Source organism: Hipposideros armiger, unplaced genomic scaffold (genome assembly GCF_001890085.2).
Source record: "Hipposideros armiger isolate ML-2016 unplaced genomic scaffold, ASM189008v1 scaffold_458, whole genome shotgun sequence".
Lineage (NCBI taxonomy): Eukaryota > Metazoa > Chordata > Mammalia > Chiroptera > Hipposideridae > Hipposideros > Hipposideros armiger.
The window spans coordinates 1,397,442-1,409,871 of record NW_017731808.1 but is presented as its reverse complement, the minus strand read 5'-3'; the positions used below and the strand labels follow the sequence as shown (position 1 = coordinate 1,409,871).

Here is a 12,430-nt window from a genome sequence, read left to right as displayed (position 1 = left end):
TCACTCTGCCCACGCCATCTTGGCTGACCTCTAAGGCCTCATGCACGTGTGTCTGGCCTCGCCAAGGACACAGGCTGCTCACCACACCTTCTCCCCTCCACTCACCTTGTCCACGGCGCCAGGCCCAGGGCGGCCCCAGAGGATCGGATGGCCGAGGCACAGGCTGCCCATTGTGAGTCAGAGGGTGGGTCCCTCGGAGCCTGGCAGGCTTGCTGCTGGCACCCTCCTGCCCTGGTAAACAGGCCTTTGTTTGGGCGGCTGGGCCCCCGCCCTGCCCTCCGCTGGCCAAGACCAGGCAGGCTCCACTGCCTGTTGGCTGGGTGAGTGCACTGTCATCTAGTCGCCCTGACGGTCAGGGCCATGAGCCGTTACGAGCGCCCGATAGATAGCACAATACTTGGATCCGAAGGTTCTGGGGAGAGGTGAGCACAGCTGCAGGCTGGAGACGGCCCACCTCCAGGGAGCATCCCTTGCGAAGCATCGATTGGTGTGGAGGAGAAAGCGAGCAGTGAACGGATTCTGTTTTAAATGAAAACATGAGACGCCAAAGAAATGGTGGCTTTATCATGGGTACGTGGGGCCTCTCCCAGATCTCTGGGAGCAGAGCTCGTGGCTTCTGAGGTGAGGGGTGTGCATAAGGAAAGGGGGAGGCCCCCGCCAATGGAATTCATAGGCCTGGCGGCCAGCAGGTGCAGGGCACGGTGGCTGTTATTGTCACTATCACCAAGAAAAGAGGAAGGATGGAGGGAGACCCTGTGGTGGGGGTCATGGGGTGAGTAAGAGTGAAGGAAGATGCGGTTACACCAAGGGTCGGATCTGGAGCGAAACGAGGACCCGCAGGCCTGGGAAGAGGCCAGGAGCCCAGAGGAAGTGAAACAACGTCTCCACTCCTGGGCCAGACCCCTCCCCGCTCTCCCCCCCACACACACACACACCGGGTGGGCTCTGCACCAGAAACCTCTATCCTGTTCCAGCAGCACCTGTCCAACGGAGCCGGTTTCCACCTTGCCCTGGGAAAGTACCCCCTCCAGGAGCCAGTGGCCCCACTCTGATGAGTCCGGTGTCCCTGAGGCTCAGGAAGGGGGGACCAAAGGAGCCGAGCCCTGAAACCTGATGTGGACACAGCCTGTCCTGCTCTGAAGACCCTCTGGGTGGGCTGGGCACCCTCCTCTGGGCTCCTCCAGGGTCCAGGGGTTGGACAAGGCTGAGGAACGGGCTCGGTGGCCCCGCATGGAGGGCTTGCTGTCTTTGAGAGATCATGAGTTCTGAGTGGAGGCTTTAACATGGGACTCGGGAAGGGGGCAGGGGTGGGGGGGCCAGGCAGGGGAGCTGCTTTGTAAACACAGAGCTGGGCAGGGCAGGGGGCAGCAGAGGTGGCCAGGGAGGGATGGAGGCAAGAGGGGAGGGGCCAGCAGAGACCAAGGGGCTTTAAACCAGAAGACAGAAGAACAGCCGTCCCTGAGCTCAGCCTCAGGCCCCAGGATCAGGCGCTGCAGGAAGCTGTGGTGGGGCTAGCCTTGTACAGGTGCTGCTGGGACTCCCCGCGTGTGCGCACCGTGCCTGGCACACCGCAGACTGACATCTCTCGGAGTCGGGCAGGAAACAAATGGCTCTCTCATGGGGTGAGGGTCCTGAAAAGGCTTGTTAACGAAAAGAGCATTTTCAGGAGTGAAGAAAACAAGCGGAGCTGCTGGGGACTTGCGAGCAGGAGCTGTGACCACTCTGGGCCGGAGGGCAGTGAAGAGAAGTTGTCACCAGAGCGAAGGCCAGGGCCCAGGAAGGGCCCCCTGGCAGGACCCGTGCTCCTGGAGAGACAGGCCAGGCCGCTGCGGGAATGTGGCAGAGCAAGGCTGGTGAAGAACGGCGCCCCTCCCACCTGCCTTCCTCCAGGTAATGCCCCGCCTCTGCCTCCCATTGGCTAAGCCCCAGCTGGAAATCAGAGGGTGAGGGAGCCAGGTGGGTGAAGTCATCCACCTGGTGGGCAGCTTCCTGGAGCACAGTGTAGGCAGGGCAGAGAGGGATGGAGCAAGTAATGTGGGGCAAACAAATATCCAGTCATCACCCCCCAACTAGTAGTGACTAGATGAAGGTGAGAATAATGAGGGTGCTGATGGTGGTGATGGTGAAGTTGGTGATGGTGATGATGGCGGTGGGAGTGGTGGTGATGGTGGTAAGATGATGTCCCCAGTGACAGAGAAGGGGCAAGCCCTTTTCTGGAACTCTCTCGTAGCGTTTTGCTATCTGCTTTCAGGTCAGCATCCTAAGCTCCAATTTTCCTATTGAAACACTGTGTACGTCATCCCCACCCGCCCCACCCCCATCCAAGCTGGCTGCCTGTGGACCAAGAAGGCCACCTGACCACAGGAAATGACCGCTGGCCTAAAGAGTCCTGTCAGCTCTGAACCCAGCACCCAGCCGCTATTCCCGCTGACCATCAATGCTTCTTTGTCCCTCCCTGAACCACTAAGCACAGGTCACACTTCCTGTGGCCAGTGCCCGCAGCTGACCCCTGCGCATCTGGGTTACTTATTTCCCCAGGTCCCAACGGGCTAGTCACAAGAAGTGGCCTCCGGAGACAGGAGCTCTGCCCTTCACCCAGGCCCCTCCCGCCCCCGCCTGTCCAGGTGCCCACCCACCCAGGGGATGTTTACTGCCTTTTCCTGCCCTCCACCCTTCTTGGGTCTCCCTCTCCACCCCCCCTCTTGGTCAATGGGTACATTTTCTGCCGACGGCAGGGGATGTGGGGGCATGGCAATGTGAGACCCAGGAAGGAACGTGCCAGCTGCCGTGCCCACCCCTGCGGCCGTGCGCCCTCTCCCCCCTTCCCTCTGAGGGCCTGGGTGCACACATTCCAAGTCTACACGGCAGAGCCCTTTCTGACCCCACATTCTTTCTGCATGAGTTCAGTTGGTCACTTTTTAAACCAGACTTAAATAAAAACACACACACACAAATACTCATATATATGTGGAACACGCTCATATGCACATACACACAGCACGCTCACACACTCATATAACACTCACAGGCGCACGCACACATGAGCGCGCATGCGCACACACAGACACACACACACATTCACACAGACACACACTCATATAACACATGCACACACACACACACGGTCATATAACACACACACACACGCACGCATGCACAGACACACACACACACACACACACACACACTCAGCAGCCCCTTTTACCACCCTGAGGTCTATGTGCGGCCCCCACTGGAATGTGGAAGGAAAGGGGAAACTCACTTGGTCATTTCTTACTGCATTACAGGACCTCGGCCACAGCAACAGCGTCACTTTTAGGCACAGTCCCCACATGGTGATCGGGGCTTTTGGAGGGGCTTGGAGAGGCAGAGCCCAGCCTTCAGTAGGCATTGGGTGACACACACTACCCCTCACCTAAGGGCTAGTGCCCACCCTCAGGAGTTCCCCACATCCTGACCCTATACCATGAGAATAATCCTCTAAGGGCATCGTGCAGATGCCCCATAAATGTTTGCATGGCGTGGGTCTCCAAATTAAAGATATTTTTCACAACAGCAAACAGTTTCTGTGACTCCTGGATGCCTCCCTCCAGCCCAGCACCATGTCCTGAACTCCAGACTAGTAGGTCTGCTTTCTACACTCGGACACCTGGTAGACCAAGTGACAGCTCTCCCCCGCTCCCAGGGCTACAGCAGCCCTCCGCCCACTTCACCACCTTGCCCTGGTTTCCCTGACACCATTGCCCCCCACCTGTCCTCTACTCGGCAGCCAAGAGAGCCTGGAAAAACACGTGAGAGGTGTGTCTACTCTACTCCAACTGCCTCACCCACGAAAACGTGACTAAAAGTGTGACCCCCCCCCCCGCAGTCCCCATTCTGCCTGCCCTGCGTTTTCATAGCACGTAGCACTTCCTGATCTATACTAATTCGCTTCTCTTTGTGCGGCTTTTCTGACTTTGCACAGGAGGCACAAGCTCCGTGCAGGCACGGGGTTGTCTGTTTTGCTCACGGCCACGCGATGATGAGAAGGACGATGCAGAGCCTCGCCCAGGCCAAGCCCATAGGAGGTGCTTAGTAAATATTTGCTAAGCGAACGCATGCACGAATGCATTTCTATTTCCAGCCCCAGCCAGGCGCCTGGACCCAGAAACAGGCAGGTCTGCCGAGGAGAAGAAAGGCCTGACTTGGAAGTCTGAAGAAGGGTTTCCATTTGAAGTGCTGGCTAAGAAACATTCATTTTCCCCCCTTAAATCTCTCTGTAACCTCCCGCATGCCAGGTTTTATGAGCAGCTGATCTGACAGGCTTGGTTAGGGACTGGTTTCTGAGGTGGGGGTGGAGGGCTGAGGCCCCAGCCTGGGCCTGCAGCTGCTCCATTTCCAAATGCCTGGAATTCTGGAATTGACCAGCTGACGGCTGTCCCCCTTTAAGCTGGCCGCCCGGTGGGGGTGGGGGGCTCCTGAGAGCTGGAGAGCCCTGAGTCCTGGCCCTGGATCCCAGAGGCCGACCTTGTAGGCGTGGTGGCCCCCGAGCGTGCCTCCTCCCTGTGGAGAGACAGCTCGGCCTGGCCACCCTCACTGTCACACGTCTGCTCACTCAGGCCACTCCATGCGTCACGAGGCGAATTTTCCATTAGCGTCACACGCCTGTGGATCCTGACCTGCAGCTGATGGGGGCAGAGGGAGAAGGAGCTGGTTTTAGATAACTTGCATGCCCGGCGGGGTGGGGGTGGGGGTGGTCACACTGGGGCCAGACCCCTGAAGACACCACATTCCCTCTCAGCAAGGGGGGGTGGGAATGGACCTTTGGGGGTAGGCCCTGCACTTGTGCACACCCCTCTGTCATCTGTCTGCCTGTCACACACGTGGACCCCCTCTCCCCATGGAGGCGAGCAGTCCAGCCAGAACGGTACAAGTCAGGAGGAAGTACCGGTTACGCTTTTCCACAACACAAACATTTACGGAGTGCCTACTGTATTCCTAGCACTGTGTGCTGGGGAACCTCCCAGGCCGCAGGGAGTAGGACACGCGGTGGCAGGGGCCTGAGAAGCAGCAACGTTCTTCTAGGAATGATGTCAGAAACCACTCACGGGATGTCAGCTGCTGGTGGCTCTCACCTCCTGAGACACAGCTCTTCTTCATCTGGGAACAAAGCCCCTCTCTGCTTTCCCGCAGTGGGACCCCCTCGCCCACTCTTACCGAGCACAGTGGCTTTTGTTGTTTTGACAGCCTTGCCATCCCCAGGGTAATCACATGATCTGGCTGAGGTCACGTGGCCCAAGGCTAGCGAAGGAGAGGGCTGTCTTTCCCCAGCCACGGAAATCAGTTTGGGAATGCGAACGTGACCTCAGTCCAAACAGAGTCCTGTCCAGCATTTTGCTGGACCCTCCAAATTGAGAGTCTCAAGGATGCCCTAAGCCTAGTGTTTCCAGGTCGTTTGCCTAAGAACAAAGCGAACACAAGAGAAATAAGTTTAGTCTGATTAAGACGGTGCCCAGTGCTGTCTTTTTTGAGCTCCTGGGTCCAGCTGGGCCTGAAGCCGGCACACCCTACACACTCTGGTTCAGTCAACCAGCAAACTCCCTTCTTTTCCGAAACGAGCTCTGTCACCTGCAACCAAAAGGAACCCTGAGCAAAGCAATCCCGTATTGAAATGGGGTTCTCTGGACGTTTACAGGGGAGCAAACTAACAATAGGGTGCTGGTAAGACAAAGTCTTCCTGGGCCGGCCGAGCGGCTCAGTTGGTTAAGAGTTGGCTTAAGAGCATGAGCTCTGAGCAACAGGGCTGCCGGTTCGATTCCCACATGGGCCAGTGACACTGCGCCTGAGCTGAGCTGCCACTGAGCTGCCAACAGGTGGCAGGATGGTTCAGCGGGTGAGAGTACATGGTCCTAACAACAAGACTGCCTGTTCAATGGGGGGCTATGCCCACCCCGCAACTAAGACTGAACTCGGCACCTTGAGCTGAGCTGTCGCCCAGATGGCTCAGTGGATAGAGCGTGCGCTCTTAACAACAAGGCTGCTGGTTCAACTCCCACATGGGATGGTGGCTACGCCCACCCACAACTATAGACTGAACACAGCACCTTGAGCTTGGAGGCCACAAGCTGCTGACGGGCAGCCAGATGGCAACTGGCGCCCTCCACAACGAAGACTGAAGAACAACAACTTGGCTGTTCCCCTCCCCCAATTCCCCAATTTAAAATAAATAAATAAATAAATAAATAAATAAAGCCTTCCTGACCCTTAGTAGTGGAACAAGGGGCCTCAGGATGGGACCGATTCATGCTCAGACGCACCGTGTCCCTGGGCTGCTCTGTGCAGCTGCCCACACAGCCTGGGCTCCCACCAGACAGCTGTGTTTACAGCATCGTGGGCCCGCTTTCCTCCGTGGCTGCCCACCCCCATCACAGAAGTGGGGAGACAGTGTTCTGTGAATGCTGTGGCCGTAGGGCAGGCTCAGTCTGAGGCCCAGGTCCCTCTCCCCGTCCTGCCCCCACATACCACCCCTCCCCGAGGGTCAGCCTGGCAGGGGTGCCCACAGCATATATAGCAGGTCTTGCTGACCTTGGTGGTGACAGACAGAAATCAGGCTTCGGCTGCGAAGAGATGAGCTGCCAGCCACCTCACCACTTCTTCACCTCACCAGAGGTAAACACGTGACTCCTTTGGAGCCTCAGGCCCAGGAGAGGGTGGGAGGACCAGTGCCAGGTCTGCTGCGCCAGCCGTCTGCCCACAGTGCCCGGTGTAGGAGTCCTGCCTTGACGTGGTGTGGGGCCTGTGATGCAAGTGGCACACCCTCCTGCGCTCGGTCACCTCACTGCCTGGGGGAGGTTGCGAGGCAAAGACCTTGGGAGGGCAGTGGCAGGACCTCCCTGAAAAGAAGGGTCTGGCTTCATGGCCGAGAGGGGGGGGGTCACAATGGACACAGTTCGAACAAGACCCCTAAGGGGACTGTTTACATGACAGTATGTCAGCGACTGCCGTCCTGCGCAGTCACAGTGAGCCTGACCACGGGGGCAACGCAGGGGCTTGGGGGCTCCCCTGAATGTCCTGGCCTGACTGTGAAGTGGAGAGGCAGAGGCAGCAAGTCTGTCCTGGTGATCTGAGAGCCAAGCAGAGCGCAGGGAGGCTGCCAGGAGGGTGGGGGGGGGCTCTGAGGAGGGGCTCCCGGGAGGCTTGTGCAACCCTGGGGGTGGGGGCAGCCCTTCAGCAAAGTAGCCCCCTTCCACCCGTGCCTGCAGCCTGGAGGGAGAAAGGGGGGTTCTGGGCAGCACCCTTGCTCTGCCGCTTTCTTCGCCATACCCAGGGCCTCCCTGCAGTCCACCTCCCCCAGCAAAACATCCTTGCAAGGAACTAGAAAGGACAATTATCAAAGAATTAATTACTGAACCTACGGGCGGCAGGGAAACAGCTATTTCCAAACCATGGGTGCCTACTCCCAAGAGTTCCCGTGAAAGTGGTGACAACTTGTGTCAGTCTGTGGGGCGTCACGTGGAGTGGCCCGCACACCCCTTAGATGTACATCCTTGCCTGCCTCCCCCACACCCCACCACCACGCACATCCAGGACATCTGGGATGGACCCAGCCACAAGGGAGCAGATTCCACCTGGGTGGGTAAAGGGCACAGGTGCCCCTCAGGCTGGGTGGGGCGCAGCAGACCCCCGGCGACTGATGGGAGGCAGAGCTGCTGGGTGTCAGCACCTGAGGGGCCCGGGGAATGGCTGGCGGCTGGCGGTGCTTCTTGTCTCACAGGAACTGGAATGTGTATGGCGGTGACCAGGGTGCCGGGTACAAGCTGCTCGCCTCTCTCTGGCTCCTCTGTGAACAGAGATTAGACGGGCTGCTCAGGCAGCTGACACTGACTTTATCCATCCTAATCTGGTGGCTTCCCGTGGACAGACTTGGACAGGTACAGCACCTGTTACCTATCCCGCAGGCCTAGGGCTGACCGACTGGGTGTGTCCAAAGACAGCTGACAAACAGTGTGACAGGTGGGAGCAGGGGGCGACAGTGGACGGGGCTGCTGGTGACCAGGTGAGCAGGGGAAGGCAGCAGACAGGTGGGGAGGTGGGGTGTGCAAATCGGGAGATGGGTGTGAGCACCGGGGCAGAAGGTGAGCCCGGCTTTGGACATGCTGAGTCTGGGGTGTCGGAGCCCCCAGGAGAGAGTGTCCCACAAGACCAGTGGTGAATCTAGAATCTGGGAGGCGCCAGAGGCTCACAGGACGGGCCCGAGTCAGTGGGTGCTGAGGAGACCTTCCACCTTCACACTGGTTACCAGGCTGGCCCATTGATCAAATTCTCCACACCGTTTCTGCAATGTTTATGAAAATATAATTTTGCCCGGGAGATTCACGTGCAATTGAGAATCTTTTAATGTCTGTTTACAGTCGCTGTTCTGCTTGAATGATTACAAGCTTCCTGGACGTTGATTGCAGCTGGGCAGTCTCTGTCGGCTCAGGGCTCTGGGTGCCTGTTTCTGTGATTCAAATGCCACTTAATTTGGGATAGCCCTCTGGGTCCAGAGCAGAAGGTGACCTCAGAGATTAGCCCATCTCTATCAGTGTCCTGAGGTGGCCGTAACAAAGTGCCAGAAAGTGGGCAACTTAAATAATTGAGATTCATTCTCGCATTGTGGTCCAGAGGCCAGGAGTCCGAGATGAGGTGTCAGCAGGGCTGGCCTCCCTGAAGTTTCTGGGGGACCCTTCCTCGTCTATTCTAGCTGCGGGTGGTTAATGGCAGTCCTTGGCTTTGCCTGCTCTGTGGAAGCTCCTCCCCAGTCTGCTTTCTCATCGTCAAACGGCCTTCTCCCTGGTCTGCGTGCTTCCCCTCCTATCAGGACACCAGTCCCTGGTTTGGGACACACACGACTCCATCCCGACCTTATCTTAAGTTGATTACACATGCGAAGAATCTATTTCCAAATAAGGTCACCGTTTCCCGTAGTGGCTGCACCGATCTGCAATCCCACCAACAGAGCACAAGGGGTCCCTTGTCCCTGCAATCTCCCCAGCACTTGTCATCTCTGTGTTTTTTATAACAGCCACTCTGACAGGTGTGAGGTGACATCTCATTACGGTTTTGACAGCATTTCCCTGATGGTGAGTGACACTGAGCACCTTTTCGTGCATCTGTTGACCACCTGTGCGTCCTCTTGGAAAAAAACGTCTATTCAGATCTTCTGCTTATTTTTTAATTAGATTGTTTGGGTTTTTTGCTATTGAGTTGTGTGAGTTCTATATGTATTTCAGATATCAGCCTCTTATCAGGTATATAATTTGCAAATATCTTCTCACATTCAGTAGGTTGCCTTTTTATTTTGTATTTTGTTGATGGTTTCTTTGCTGTGAGGAGCTTTTTAGTCTCATAGTCCCTCTATTTTCCTTTTGTTGCTTTTGCTTTTGGTGTCAGATTCAACCAATCATTGTCAAGGAGCTCACCGCCTATGTTTTCTCCTAAGAGTTTTATGGTTTCAGGTCTTACATTCAAGTCTTGAACCCATGCTGAGTGAATGTTTGTGTGTGGCGTAAGACAAGGGCCCAGTTTCATTCCTTTGCACGTGGCTGTTCGGTTTTCCCAACACCATTTACTGAAGCGATGCCCCCCCACCCAGTGCATATTCTTGACTGCTTTGTCGTAAATCAACTGGCCACATAGGTGTGGGTTCATTTCTGGGCTCTCTATTCTGGTCCATTGGTCTACGTCGGGGTCGGCAAACTGCAGCTCGCGAGCCACGTGCAGTTCTTTGGGTACGTACATGTGACGCTGAAGTAAAATTGAAAATGAAAATAGAACTTTCATAGTTTCATGTATAAAATTTTTAAAGGATATTATTCACGTAATGGTGATTTCATTTGTTTTATGGCTCTCGAATAATTTTTAAATTGTTGTGAGGGACAGGAGTGGCTCGTCCATCTCAAAAGTGTGCCGACCCCTGGTCTGTGAGTCTGTTTTTATGCCCATACCACACTGTTCTAATTACTAATAGTTCTGTAATGTAGTTTGAAATCAGGAAGCAGGATGCCTTCAACATTTTTCTTCTTTCTCAAGATTGCTTTCACTATTTGGGGTATTTTATGGTTCCACAGAAATTTTAGTCCTGGCCCCAACTAAAAGCAGCGCCATGTGTCCCTGTGCTGAGGGGTGAGCCTGAAACCTAAACCGAGTGCCCAGGAGGCTGCAGTCAGACCAGGGGTGTTGGGGCCTGCAGGACGCTGCTTGTGGATGGGCCTCAACCACAAGCCGCCCTTGTCTCTGCGGGGTTGGGGAGCAGGTTGCTGGGGGGCCTTCCCTAAGAGGCAGGAGGAGCTAGAGGTTGGAGGGGCCAGAGCCCTGGCATGCTCACACCTCAGCAGGTTATTCTGAGGGGGCTGCTGAACCCTTGTGTGTGTTTCCTCAGCCTAAAGCTGAGCCAACAGCAGGGCCTTCTCCTGCCGGGGTGTGAGAGGTTGCCAAGCAGCGTGTGGGAAGCCCCAAGATATGTCCACACCCCGACACCTGTGAATGTGGACTTACAATAAATGTCATTAAGTTAAGGACTTGGAGAGGGCAGGAGGCGCTTATCCTGGGTTCCCCGTGAGGGCTCTGTATGCCATCACATGTGTCTCCATAGAAGGTGGCAGAGGGAGGTTTAACTGCCCCCCAGGAAGGGGCCAGGGGCCGCAGGGTCCAAGACAGAGTGCTGCGGCACAAGCCAGGGAAGGCTGGGGCGGTACGGAGGGACCCTCCCCAGCCTCTGGAGGGAGTGTGGCCTGCCCACACCTTGATCTCAGACTTCTGGCCTCCAGAACTGAGGGAAAATACGTTTTTGTTGTTCTCAGCCATCCAGTTTGTGGCATTTTGTTGCGGGAGCCCCACGACACTCATAAAAGCTTGTGGCTGGAGGCTCAGTGGCTCAGATGACTCATATGCAAATACAAGAGGAAGGGACACTAGTCATTCTGAGAGCAGCGGGCAACAGGAGCTTGTTCTGTTTTATTTTGGTGTTTCAGCGGGAGCCATCCGCCCTCTCAGTGTGCAGAGGTCCTGGGGGAGGGCTGATCTGTTGTTAGGGGAGGGGCCTGGGACGTCTGCTCTGAACCTGAGACAAAACAATGCAGCCCCACAAGACCCAGGGCCAGGGACGGCCAACAAGGGATGCAATCAAAGTGTCCTTGGGAACGGGACAGCTAGCATGGAGCTCCTGGCTCAGCTCATGTCACAGGGCTTGTCTCAGGACAATCTCCTGGGATGCACCGTCCCAGGACCAACCATTGCCCCACGTGGTGCGACCCCAGGCCCAGTGGCCGCTTGTGTGGGAGCAGATGTCTCCACTCTCTTCTAGCTCAGACCAGCTGGGGGTCTTTCATGGACCCGGACCCCTGTTGACCTGAAGTCTGTCTAGCACTCACTCACAGGACATGGCCAGGGGGCTTTACCCTCTGTCCACATCCTTCTTGAGTGTCACCCTCTCCGGGCAGTCCTCTCTGACCATCCTATCTGAAGCTGCACCAATCACTGCCCTTCATGTCACACCCTGAGACGCCCTGCCCAGTGCATGCAGGGAGGGCAGTGTGCGGAGTGGTCAGGATGTCCATGCAGGGTCCAGGGTACCCAGCTTCAAATCTGGCCTCTGTGTGACCTTGGCAGAGCCGCTGACTTCTCTGTGCCTCTGTCTTACGTCTGTAACTGAGGACTGTGGTTGTCCCTGCCGCACGGGGTGGTTTAGGGAGGTAAGGCGCTTGGAACAGCACAGGCGAAGGCAATGCGGCAGGCGCCGTCACAGCCAGGCCTGCCCTAGGCCGTGAACTTGATGAGAGGAAGGACCACTGCACCCCAGCACCCCGCCCCAAGTGCCTGTGCTGGAGAAGTGGGTGAATGGACGAAGGATCTGGTCCCTGCACCCCAGCCCTGCTACACGCCCATCCCCCCAGGGGTACAAAGAACAACTTGGAAAATGCAGACTTCCAGGCCCTGAAGGGTCTTGGGACAGGGCTCTGGAGTCTGTGTGTATAGCAGCTCATGCCCTACTCGAATGTTTGGGCAGACCCACTGCTCACCCCAAGTGGGCCAGTGTTTTAGGGCACTGTCCCAGTACGACGTCAGTAGCTGCAGAGGACAGGCCTGGCCTCCAGCTCTGGGGCACGTGCTTACCCATTAGATGTCTGGAGGGTGACTGCGTGGTCAAGAAGCCTGTGAATGGGGGCAGGCACCTGAGCGGGCGAGGAGCCCACGTCCCAGCCTTCCCTCCCCCTGTTCGGGTCCAGGTCTAGGTTCCCAACACAGCAGCACCGTGGGGGTTCCTTTTGAGCCCAGGAGACCCCAGCCCGCCTGGGCAGTGGTATGGTTGGTTTGGGTTAGCAGCCAGGAAAATAGAGGGGCATCACAGAAAACAAAGGAGGTCCCGCTCCTGTGCTCCCAGCCATCTGTCTCAGGCCATCTCCCCCAGGGC

At 56.6% G+C, this 12,430-nt stretch overlaps 1 long non-coding RNA gene across 1 annotated transcript; it reads left to right on the top strand.

Annotated features, from left to right (window-relative positions):
- Window positions 1–305: 305 nt before the first annotated feature.
- LOC109395204 (uncharacterized) lies at window positions 306–3,019 on the top strand. Its single transcript, XR_002126589.1, has 3 exons — window positions 306–570; window positions 1,667–1,890; window positions 2,252–3,019. It is a non-coding gene; the product is annotated as an uncharacterized LOC109395204 (long non-coding RNA).
- Window positions 3,020–12,430: the final 9,411 nt, after the last annotated feature.